This window comes from Puma concolor, chromosome E1 (assembly GCF_028749965.1).
Source record: "Puma concolor isolate L17-30 chromosome E1, mPumCon1.1.hap2, whole genome shotgun sequence".
Taxonomy (NCBI): Eukaryota; Metazoa; Chordata; class Mammalia; order Carnivora; family Felidae; genus Puma; species Puma concolor.
In genome coordinates this window covers 44643601-44654405 of record NC_141680.1, presented here as the reverse complement: position 1 = coordinate 44654405, position 10805 = coordinate 44643601, and the positions used below count along the sequence as shown (strand labels likewise).

General features: G+C 55.2%; 1 protein-coding gene across 1 annotated transcript in view; it reads right to left on the bottom strand.

Annotated features, from left to right (window-relative positions):
• The window catches only part of NMT1 (N-myristoyltransferase 1), a 69023-nt gene extending 59306 nt beyond the window's left edge, over window positions 1-9717 (bottom strand). The window contains exons 1-2 of the mRNA XM_086687548.1: window positions 9460-9717; window positions 5756-5867 (exon numbers count right to left, since the gene is read on the bottom strand). The gene's annotated coding sequence lies outside the window, so the exon portion shown is untranslated. The remainder of the gene's footprint in view (window positions 1-5755; window positions 5868-9459) is intronic.
• Window positions 9718-10805: the final 1088 nt, after the last annotated feature.

The window sequence follows — 10805 nt, the reverse complement described above, 5'->3', positions numbered from 1 at the left end:
AGGCCTGGGTCCCTCACCTCTCCGGTAGCCCTCTGACTTCTCGTGGGGCCCCGGGAGGACTCCATCTAGGCCCAGGCGTGCCCTGTGGGAGGTGGGTGGAGGTGCTGGGGCCGGCCTCCCACTCGCTCGCTTCATCTTCCTTCCCTGACCAATTAGACCAGCGCACACTTCAGCTCTCTTTTGCCGGAGCTGGCAGACCTGCTGAGGTGCTGATCCTGCGGCCAGCAGCCTATTAAGGCCACAAATGAGTGTGACAAATGCAAATGCTGTGGTGGCCATATTTAGTGCCCCCTTTCCCAGAGCTGCTTATACCTCGGAGGCCAGCTCATTAAGTCACCACACACCCCCAAGGGGCAAAGAAAGACTCAGCAAGGAGGTGTCTGGCTGTGTGGGAGTGGGGCAGGGGGTAGGGGTGGCAGGGCAGGATAGGACCCAGTTCTGTGGGACCTGGCAAGAGGAGGAAAAGGAGAAAAGTCACGGACCCCTTACAGCGCCCTGTCCCCCCAGTCGTTGAGAAAATGACTCCTCATGAATGCCTGTGACGTTCTGGACAGTGTGCTGTATGCGCAACACCCTATAGCTAACATAACCGATCACTGATTCCCACCCCAGAGAGGTGGAGGGATCTGATTCAGGTCACAGAGCCAGGCTCCGGACCCCTGCTGGCTGTACCTCTGAGATTTCTCAGGGAGCCGCAGAGCCGGGCTCTGCCTCTTTTTTTTTTTTTTAAATTTAATTAAGAAAAAAAATTTTTTTGAGAGAGTGAGGCCTTTCCCAGGGGCAGAGAGAGAGAGGGAGAGAATCGGAAGCAGGTTCCCTGCTATCAGCAGCAGAGCCCAACGATGGGCTCAGTCTTTTGAACCATAAGATCATGACCTGAGCTGAAATCAAGAGTCGGCTGCTTAACCTACTGAGCCACCTGCCCACCACGCCCCCCCTCCCCCCCCCACTGCCTCTGCCTCCTTAATGTGACCTCCTGACTGGAGCTTCTTCTATCAAGTTAGCTTTATAATGCTTCCATCAAAGGACTTAAATGGAGGACAGTGAAAACCCTTTGCAAACTGTACAGTTCCAAAAAATTTTTTTCTCCCCTGCAGAATCTGATGCAAAAATGTCAGAGGATGGCCAGACTGGAAGGTGTACAGAAAACACCAGCCAGTCCTCCTGGTACCCTGGTCCTGCCCCACCTCCCACCTCCCACTTCGCTCCTTTCCGCTCCCCTTTCCCAGGCTTTGTAGCCCAAGGCAGCCTTAGAAGGCCTACTGGGGGCGCCTAGCTGGCTCAGTCGGTAGAGCATGAGACTCTGGGTCGTGAGTTCAAGCCCCACATGGGGCGTAGAGCTCACGTTTTAAAAAGAGAGGAAAAAATGAAGAATAAGGCTTACTTTCCCAGGGGCATGACTTCACGGTCGCTCCTCGGGCTCCAGAGGAAACAGCGGGAGCCAGGTCACCGGGAGCCCAGCCCCGCGCCGGAGCGGGAGGCCTCCCCTCCGGCCGGCAGGTGGCAGCACTAGCCCGGGTTGGGGTCGGGCCTCCGCAGCGGGCGTTTGCAAAGCGGTTACTAACTTTGCCTGGTCCTGCTCCCGCCTCCGCTCCCGGACCTCGGGCGCCTCTGATCCCCTGCCAAGCTGCTGCTGCGGGAGCGCGGACGCGCCGCCTTGCCCCAGGCGCTAATTAAAAAGCGTTGTAGCTCGCCGAGTCCTCTTTGCTGGAGCTGCGGGCCCCGCGGGCTTCTGGCGCCGCGGGGCGGAAGGATGTGTCCCCTCCCAGCCCTGCGAGGATGACAGGCCTGGGACCCCGGCCTCCCAGCCTCCACCTGCGCGCTTGGGCCCCGCGCCCCATTCCCGGACTCTGGGCCTTACCTATGCCGCGGAACAACAAAGACACCAGTGAAGGCTGCGCACGGCCTCTCGGTGGGGGCGAAGGCGACAGGCAAGGCCCCTAAAACCGTCCCCATCCCCAGGCTCGGGCTGGCCCTAGGGTAACTAGCAGAGCTTTACCGTTTACAAAGCACATTCACGCAGTTATCTCCTTGAAATCTGTCAACTCTGCGAAGGGGTGAAGGAAGCAGGGCTAGAATTTACGGTTGAGTCGTCGGGCCCAAGTAACCAACAGGCACAGTCACCAAGTTCTGGACTCCCAGTACATGCCCCTCCCACTACCTTCACGGCGGCTTTAATTACACCTTGGGTCTTTGTCTAGGAGTTACTGTCAACTCCTTTTCAGATGTCCAGTTTCTTTCTTTCCTTGGGGAGGTTGAAAGGAGGGGCAGGGGGAGGTTCGGGACTCCATAATGAGCCTCCTTGGCTGGATACTGGATGGCAGAGGGACAGCCAGGTCTGCTAAGTGCCCCTCGTTCTGACAAAAGCACTTTAGGTCAGGAGGAACCAGTCTCAGGGGCAGGAGAGGGAATGGGGGGGGGCAGTGATGACCCTGGGCCTTGGGGCCACATAGGTGATGGCAGGGGAGATGCGGGCGCGCGCGCGCGCGCGGGCGCGCGCGCACACACACACACACACACACCAGAGATGGCAGAAGAGAAGGAGCCAAATGAAAGGGGTAGTGAGGCCCTATGGGCTGCTTTCCCGCTCCTTTCGGAAGAGACTTGGCCGTGGCTCCTCTGTGTCACCCACAGAGCTGAGGCTGCACCTAGCTGGGGCCCAGTCCTCCTTGTGCTCCCCACCCTCCCCTCCCCGTCGCTCAGATTCCAATACAATTTCCAGCTAACCAGCATGTCGATAGAACAAGTCGGGCAGCCGGATTGCTGGCCAATTACAGGAAATCATTCTGCTCCACAGCTCAGCGCCCAGGGAGAGAAGGGAGGGAGGGAGGGAATGGGAGGGAGCAGGAGCCCAGCTTGCAGGCTGGGAAGCGGTTTGGCTTCAGCTGAGGAGTGCGGCAGCCCTTAGGAGGGACCAGGGTGGGAGAGCAGGGGTGGATGGCGGGAGGGGGCGGGGGGGGGCGCTTATGAGGGCAGTCCAGGCGGGGGCTCTTCCTCATCCTTACACTAAGCTCTGGGTCCAGCTCCTCTGTAATAAGAGACCCATATCCCAAGCCACGAAGAGAACTGGGCACTGAGGGCCCATGAGGAGGGCCCGGGAGGTGAGGCAACAGCTTGGAATAGAAGGCGGACAGAAGGGGGGATGATGAGACCAATCTCCCCCAGAGCCCTGTGTTTGGGAATGGGGTAGGCATCCAGGCCTCCCTGGCCCAGAGGACCCTGCAGAGACATCTGGGTGCCTGGAAGCCATCCATGCGCAGAAGCAGCACCTGTGTTACCACACCCAGCTGGGAGCCAAGGGGATCCTGGGGGGGGGGGGGGGCAGAAGAGGGTGTTTAAAGGGGAGAAGGGGAAGAAAGGGGCTGCAGCCTGCAGCTGAGTGGACCAGCATCAGCCTCACTCGGTGAAGGGGTAAGTGTGGAAGCCACCTTTCTGCCCCCAAAGGTGGGGCACAGCCATATGGGAGGGGACAAGGACTTCCTCACTTAACTTCTCAGCCCCTCTGCCTTACCTCCCACACCCGGCCCTCAAGAAACTTTAACTCAGATGGAAGGACCCCAACTCCCCCCATGTCAATCCATCTGAACCTGCTCCTACCCTCCACACTGACCTGGATGCCTCTGCCACCCCCACCCCCATCCCTCAGCACATCTTTCCCAGAACAGTCTTAACTACCCCTCTGGGCTACCCCACTCCGCAGACCCTGAGATCCCTCTGCTTCCCAACACCCTTGATTAGCTCCCTCCCCTTTCCAGCACTAGGGTCTCTCCCCCAAAGAACTGAAAGATCATTGAGGGACAGAAACTTTTCTGTGCAGTGAATGACTATTGTTGCTATGTTTGTCTTGAATGCCAAAAGGAGGCAACTGTGACCCAAAGATCCTTCCTCTGCCCCAGGCTGTAGCCAACTCCCTAGAACCCCTCCCCATTTGCCCAGGATCTCACTGTTCCTCCCAATTACAAACCCTCTCCTTCAGACCCCACCAGGGGTGGGGCCTGGCTTGGATACAGGCCAAGTGCTTAGGCCAACCCAAGGGTAGACAAAGGGGAGACATAGGAGAGGAGATGGGCCTTAGGCGCCCAGTGCACCAGGAACGCTGCGGCGCCCAGGAAAGACACCGAGTGAATGCTGTTGAAGGGCAAGGCCATCATCAAAGTTCCTTTGGTGGGTGCATTGGGAGAAGGGGGTCAGCGCCCTGGGGCCCCTCCTTCCCCGGGGCACCTGCCCAAGAACACAGGCTTGGACGTCCGGAGTGGGATGTCCAGGCTGGCCCTATTTGTGTTCCCCGCTTGGCACGCAGTGGGCTTCCCGAGCTCTGCCGTGCTGATTAAGCCGAAGCTCCCCACTCGAAGCGCCGCCTCCGCCGGCCCTCCTCCGGGCTCTGCCTCTCGAGGGCCCGGCGCCCGGTGCTCGGCGATCCGGAAGAGGGCGCCCGCCCCGCCCGCGTCTGCGTTGCCCCCCGCCCGGCGCGCGGCTCTCGCAGCCCGCAGGCTCCGCGCCATCGATCGGGCCGCGGGGACCCGGGCGCGCCGCCTTCCCCTCCCCCCCCCCCTTCGCTTTTCGCTTTTAATTGAAGTTTGTTTGAGCAGAGTGCGGAGCGGGCAGAGGCAGAAACCAAATATTTAGTTGCTGCAAATTGGCACCTCCAGATCAATTACCCGGCCCGTGTCAGGGCCCGCGCCGCCCCCCCGCGCCCCGCGGAATCTCAATGCCGCGCTGCCCCCGCACGCGCCGCCCGCCTCCATTCCGCCGCACGTTTCTCATCAGCTCCAGCCATACATCACCCGTGGCCGCGAGGGGAACAGATTTTCAATGGGAAAAGTTCCCCGGGAGGGTCCTCGTTGCTGATTCCCGCCGCGCCTTGCGCTGTCTGGCCCCCGCCCTCACCCGGCCTGTCTGATGGGGACAGCCCCCCAGTGGAAGTGAGCTAGAGTGAGCTCCAAAAAGAAAAAGAAAAAAAGAAAAAAGAGTGAGCTCCAAAGCAAGGACTTTGGGTCACAGGGACTTGACCCCAATCCCACTAACTCCTCTTACCCTCGGGGTGACCTAGGAGAAGTTATTTATGCTCCCTGAGCCTCGGTGTCCCCATCTGTAATAAGAGGCTCAACCTTCACCTTGCAGGGTTGTTGTGGAAGTCAACAGGAGAGAAGGATAAAACCCTGTACTGGGCTAGCACATGGTGACTCTCCATAGATATTAGTTCTCAGCCCTGCTAGGGGGGGAAATAGGTTCCAGAATGAAGTAAGGAACACTGAGTTGGAAATAACTCAATCAAGCTACCGGAAAATACCAAAGGGAAAGCAGGGGGTAGCTAGCCCCTCAGAGTCCCTGGCAGAGGCTGAGCAAACAGCAGGACTCCGGCTCCATCAGGGAAAGGTTTGACCCCAGCCCGGGTGCATCTGGGTACAACCAGAAGAGATGCCTCTCAGTGTCAAGGATGGGGAGTTAGATGGGCCTGAAGGTGAGCAGACGGAGCCGTGACCCCAAGGCTGGGCCAGGGAAGGAGGCTGGAGGGTTCTGAAGGTCACCATAGACTGAGTGCCAGGAGGCTACGCCCATGGCAGAGAGTGAGGTGGTGAGCCCTGCAGAGTCAGGAAGCTGGGCTGTAGTTGAGGCCTGCCTTTTTCCAGATGTATGACCCTGGGCAAGTCATTGAAGCAGTTTTCCCATGTGTAAAATGGGGCCGACACTCTACCTCCCAGAGCATTTGTGAAGAATACAGGAGACAAGGTATGTGAGAGAGCAAGAAACTCACCGGCAAGCATTAAGAAGTTGGAGCCGCGGCTCCTGGCTGGCTCAGTTGGTGGAGTATGCAACTCTTGATCTCGGGGTTGTGAGTTCAAGCCCCACATTGGGTATAGAGATGACTTTAAAAAAAAAAAAAAAGATGTGTGAGTTCCCATGCTCAATGTTGTTTCCATTTTGAGAACCCCTTGAGGGAACTGGAGTCAAATAATTTGACATTTTTAAATGGCTGCCTTGCCAGACAGAGTGACAGGCATTCTGGGTGGGAGGAAAGGTGTGGGGAAAGGCTGCGGGTCTCAGGCTTAGGGCTCTGAGAGCCTTACCTCGACTCCTCGACTCCTCGGGGCCAGGGTTACCCATGCCTGGAACAAAGGTTTGTTTGTTGTTTTTTTTCCTGTCAGCATCAAAGTCCGGATGGAAGGCCAAGGCTGACATGGACTCTGGAGCCCCAGTGGGAAGTAAATTCACTCCTCAGCCCCTTGATTTTCCCAACTGTGAAATGGGACCATTAATGGTGAGCCACTAATTACAGGGTGCTATTTGGACTGGTGGCTGACCTCCAGAGGTTACCTTCCACACAGGCCCCTCTCCCACCTGCAACAGGTTTATCTTTGCTGGCAAGACCCCTCCACCAGCCTCCTCGGGGGATGGCAGCCACTGTCAAGTCCTTCTGACTTGACACAGGAAGTCCTTCTGACAGTCTATCTTAAATCTCTCACCACTTCCTTCAGGGCAAAGTTAAAGAACGAACAACAAAAGATAAATGCTTACGGAGAGGCAGTGCCACGCTATTTTTTAAAAATACCCCCAAAGAGGGCAGGGATGGGACTTAGCTTCGGACACAATGGTCTTTACGCTAAACATCTTGGCGATAAATATAGCTGTGTAATTCTTTTTTTCTCCTTGGCAGAGAGAAAGGCTGAGGCTGGGCAGAAAGGCAGAGGGACCCAAAAATATAAATCAATATGTGACTTTAATATATGTGCTCTCGGTGTCTGTGTGTGCTGGGGGATTATTAGTAACCTTGATTCCAGCTCAGTGTCCATGTGAGGCGGGGAGACGCGTGGCCCCCGGGGAGGAGAAGAGAAATTAGGAAGCCAAATTCTTCTCCTGATTGACACCTGGGTAAACATTATCCTGGCAGAAGGGGAAGAAAAAAAGATCAATGCCGGGTATTTTTATCACGTTCCAGGGACGGAAGGGGGGGGGGGGGGATTAAAGAAACAGTCCCCTCGCCTCATTGAATATGTTCATCTCCCCCCCACCCCCAAGGAGGAGGCAGATGGGGTGAACAGGGGCGGGGGAGGATCAGGATCAAAAGTGGGAGAGGAAGTGGGTGTGACCCAGGAAGCAGTGGCCTGGTGCTTCTTTGGCCCCGGGGGCACTCCCGTGAGTGGCCCGCAGGTACGGAAGAACACTGCTTTTAATGATAGGGCAAAGGCACCAGCTTTGATGGGCAGAATCACAGGCCACAGAGTCTAATGTGAAGTTAAGACTCTGACTTCAGTGGAGGGCCAAGAGGCATTAGTCTTAATGGGGTTAGATCAGGGGGATGTTTCTAGTGGGAAGTTCCCAGAGCATGGGGAAGGAAGTGTGGTTTCAGCCTGGTCTGGGGTAGTGAATAAAGGGGGGGCGGGGACGATCAGCACCAATGTGGAGAGAGGGGTATCTCTCTGGATTGCCTTGGAAAGTGGGTCTCAGTTCTACAGTCAGGAAAACCTGTTTTCGTATCTGGCCTCCACCCCTTCCTGGCTATATGACCTTGGCAAAGTCGTCTGACCTCACTCTCCTTATCTGTGAGACGGAGGCACATAACCCCCACTCCTCTCTCCCAGTTTTCAATGAGATCCTACAAAACACTGTGCAGGGGTGAGGAGCTATTGCTATCTAGAACGGCACTGTCCAAAAGAAATATAATGCAAGACACGTATGTGCTTTAAAATGTTTTAGGAGCCACGTTGAAAAGTACATAGAGGGGCGCCTGGGTGGCTCAGGCGGTTGAGCATCCGATTCTTGGTTTCGGCTCAGGTCACGATCTCATGGTTTGTGAGTTCAAGCCTCGCATCGGGCTCTGCGCTGACAGTGTGAAGCCTGCTTGGGATTCTCTCTGTCTTCCTCTCTCTATGCCCCTGCCCCACTCGTGCTCTCTGTCTCTCTCCAAATGACTAAATACGCTTCAAAAAAAAAAAAAAAAAGAAAAAGTACAAAGAAATAGGTGAAATTTAACTTAGACCATTTAAAAAATTTTATTTATTCATTTCTTTTTAAGTAGGTTCCATGCCCAACGGGGGACTTGAACTCATGACCCTGAGATCAAGAGTCAGACACTCTACCAACTGAGCCATCCAGGTGTCCCCCCAGCTTAAATAATTTTTTAAAATTTTAACCCAATAGGGGCACCTGGGTGGCTCAGTTGGTTAAGCATCCACCTTCGGCTCAGGTCATGATCTCACTGCTCATGGGTTTGAGCCTCACATTGGGCTCTGTGCTGACAGCTCAGAGCCTGGAGCCTGCTTTGGATTCTGTGTCTCCCTCTCTCTCTGCCCCTCCCCTGCTCGTGCTCTATCTCTCTGTCTCTCTTCTCTCTCTCTCAAAAAGAAATAATAAAACATTTTAAAAAATAAAAATAAATTTAACCCAATATATCCGAAGTATTATCATTTCAACATGTAGCACTAGCCACATTCCAAGGCCTCAGTTACCTCATGTGGCAGGTGGCTACCATATTGCACTAGTACAGGTCTAGAATAAGAAACCCACAGGGAAGGGGCTTTTGCTTCTGTGACAGTAGGGAGGGGCCCCTGGAAAGAGAGGGCCAACAGTGTGCTCCCATGAAATGCAAAGCAGAGCGCCCTTTTGTGAGGATCAATTTTCTTGTTCTCTTTCTTTCTTTCTTTCTTTCTTTCTTCTTTCTTTCTTTCTTTATTTTTGAGAAAGAGAGAGAGAGAGAGACAGAGGACAGGGGAGGGGCAGAGAGACAAAGACACAGAATCCAAAGCAGGCTCCAGGCTCTGAGCTGTCAGCACAGAGTCTGACGCAGGACTCGAACCCACGAACCGTAAAATCATGATCTGAGCCGAAGTCAGGCACTCAACCGACTGAGCCACCCAGGCGCCCCTGTGAGGGTCAATTTTCTGACTGTGAAGAGGCCCCAGCGCCCCAGAAGGAGGCTCTTGGGGGGAGGGCAGGGGATACTGACCGATGGCAGGGTCTTCCTTCAGTAGGTCCACCACAGGCCCCCAGTTCTCCTGGGCAGGACCTGGCGCCGGGTGGACTGAGCTTCCTGGCATCCCTTGGCACTTGGAGCAGCCTGGTGTGGAGGGACAAGGCTGCCAGCTGGACTTGGAAACTCCTTTCATTCCTGGTGCCTCTGCTTTCTGGCTGTGGGATCTAAGGCAAGGCCCTTTCCATGAGCTTCAGGAATGCACATGGGGATGGTCATGAGCAGCCCCATTCCAGCAAAAAAAAAAAAAAGTATGCTTTGTAAACCATGAGCATGTGTGAGGAAAGGAGAAAATGGGGACACTGGGAGGGGGTCCCTTCCAAGGTCACCCCTTGCATGGTGGCTATCTTGCTGGGCATGTTCTCAGGATCCTCAAGGGCCACCCTACTCCTAGGGGAAGCAGGCTTCAGCTGGAAGAAGAGGGTAGGAGCAGAGGCCCAGGAAGGGTGTGATTCTTCAGGAACCACACAGCAAACCCAGAAACGGCTTACCTGAAGCTTCCAGGTTTGGAGCCAGGACACCTGGGTCCTGCTTCTCAGCTGTTCTCAGCACCAGGATTTGTGGGGAGGAGTGAACAGGGCTATTTCAGGGCCATGCAAAGGGTGCTCAGCGCTGGCCGGGAGGCAGCCCTCCTGGGTCTAGCCTGACATTTTCAGCTTGATGCTGGGAGCTGGGGAAGAGGGCCTGGCCACCTGGAGCTCTCACGCCTTGGGGTGGTTGGTCCTGCGCCCCAGCAGCCCCAGCCCTACGGCCCAGCAGTGCTTCCGGCCTTGGCTGCAGAATTGTCCTGCCAGGGGAGAGGTATGGGGAGAGCACCAGGCTGCCCAGGACTCCTGTGGGGTCCTGAGAGCCATGGTAAGCTCTCACTTGTAGCTTTCGCAGAGCTGGGATTTTAGGAGATCGAAACCCTAGGAGGCCCAGCAAATGGCCTTCAGAAGATCCAAGAGCACACTTTCACTCATCGAAAGCAAAACCTTGAGTATGTGCGTTTTTCTAAGCTAAGGGTCTAAGCTTTTGTGAAGGCTTAGAGGGCTCTGTGACTCCTAAAAGAGTAAGAACCACTGTTCTAGACACCCACACTCACAAATATGCACACACACAATATAGACACACTCACGTATAGACACACATACATATACACACATATGCAGTGCTCGTGTATACACACACATACACGTACACACACCCACACAATACATATGCACACATACACACACTCTCTCTCCCTCTTCCTGCTACAGGTTTCTTCCATCTTTCCACCCTGCGCAGAAATTCATCTATATGCCGGAGCCTGGGTGGCTTAGTGGGTTAAGCGTCCGACTTCAGATCAGGTCATGATCTCATGGTTTGTGGGTTCAAGCCCCGCATCGGGCTCTGTGCTGACAGCTCTGAGCCTGGAGCCTGCTTCAGATTCTGTGCCTCTCTCTCTGCCCCTCCCCGACTCAGGCTCTGTCTCTCCCTCTCTCTCAAAATAAAAAAAAAAGAAATTCATCTATATGCATCCTCTCTCCCAAACTGCTCTAAGCCCATTCTTCCTAGCTAGAGACTCGACGTGATCCCTAGCGCCTACCAAATACAGTTTCAGACTCATCAGTTTGGCATTCAAAGAGCCCTCCGCCACAAAGCCCTTGCTTCCTAACACACACAGGAACCTCATTTCCAGCCCAGCTTGTGGGACTCACTGACCCTGCCAAGTGCGGTCCACCCTCCCTGCCTCCGCCTTCCTGCAACAGTGGTCCGCTTCCACGTGTTGCGATCCCACCCATCTGCAAGCCCCGGCTCACAGGCCACCCCTTCAGGGCAGCCTTTCACAGCCTAGTCAGAAATGCCTGCCTTC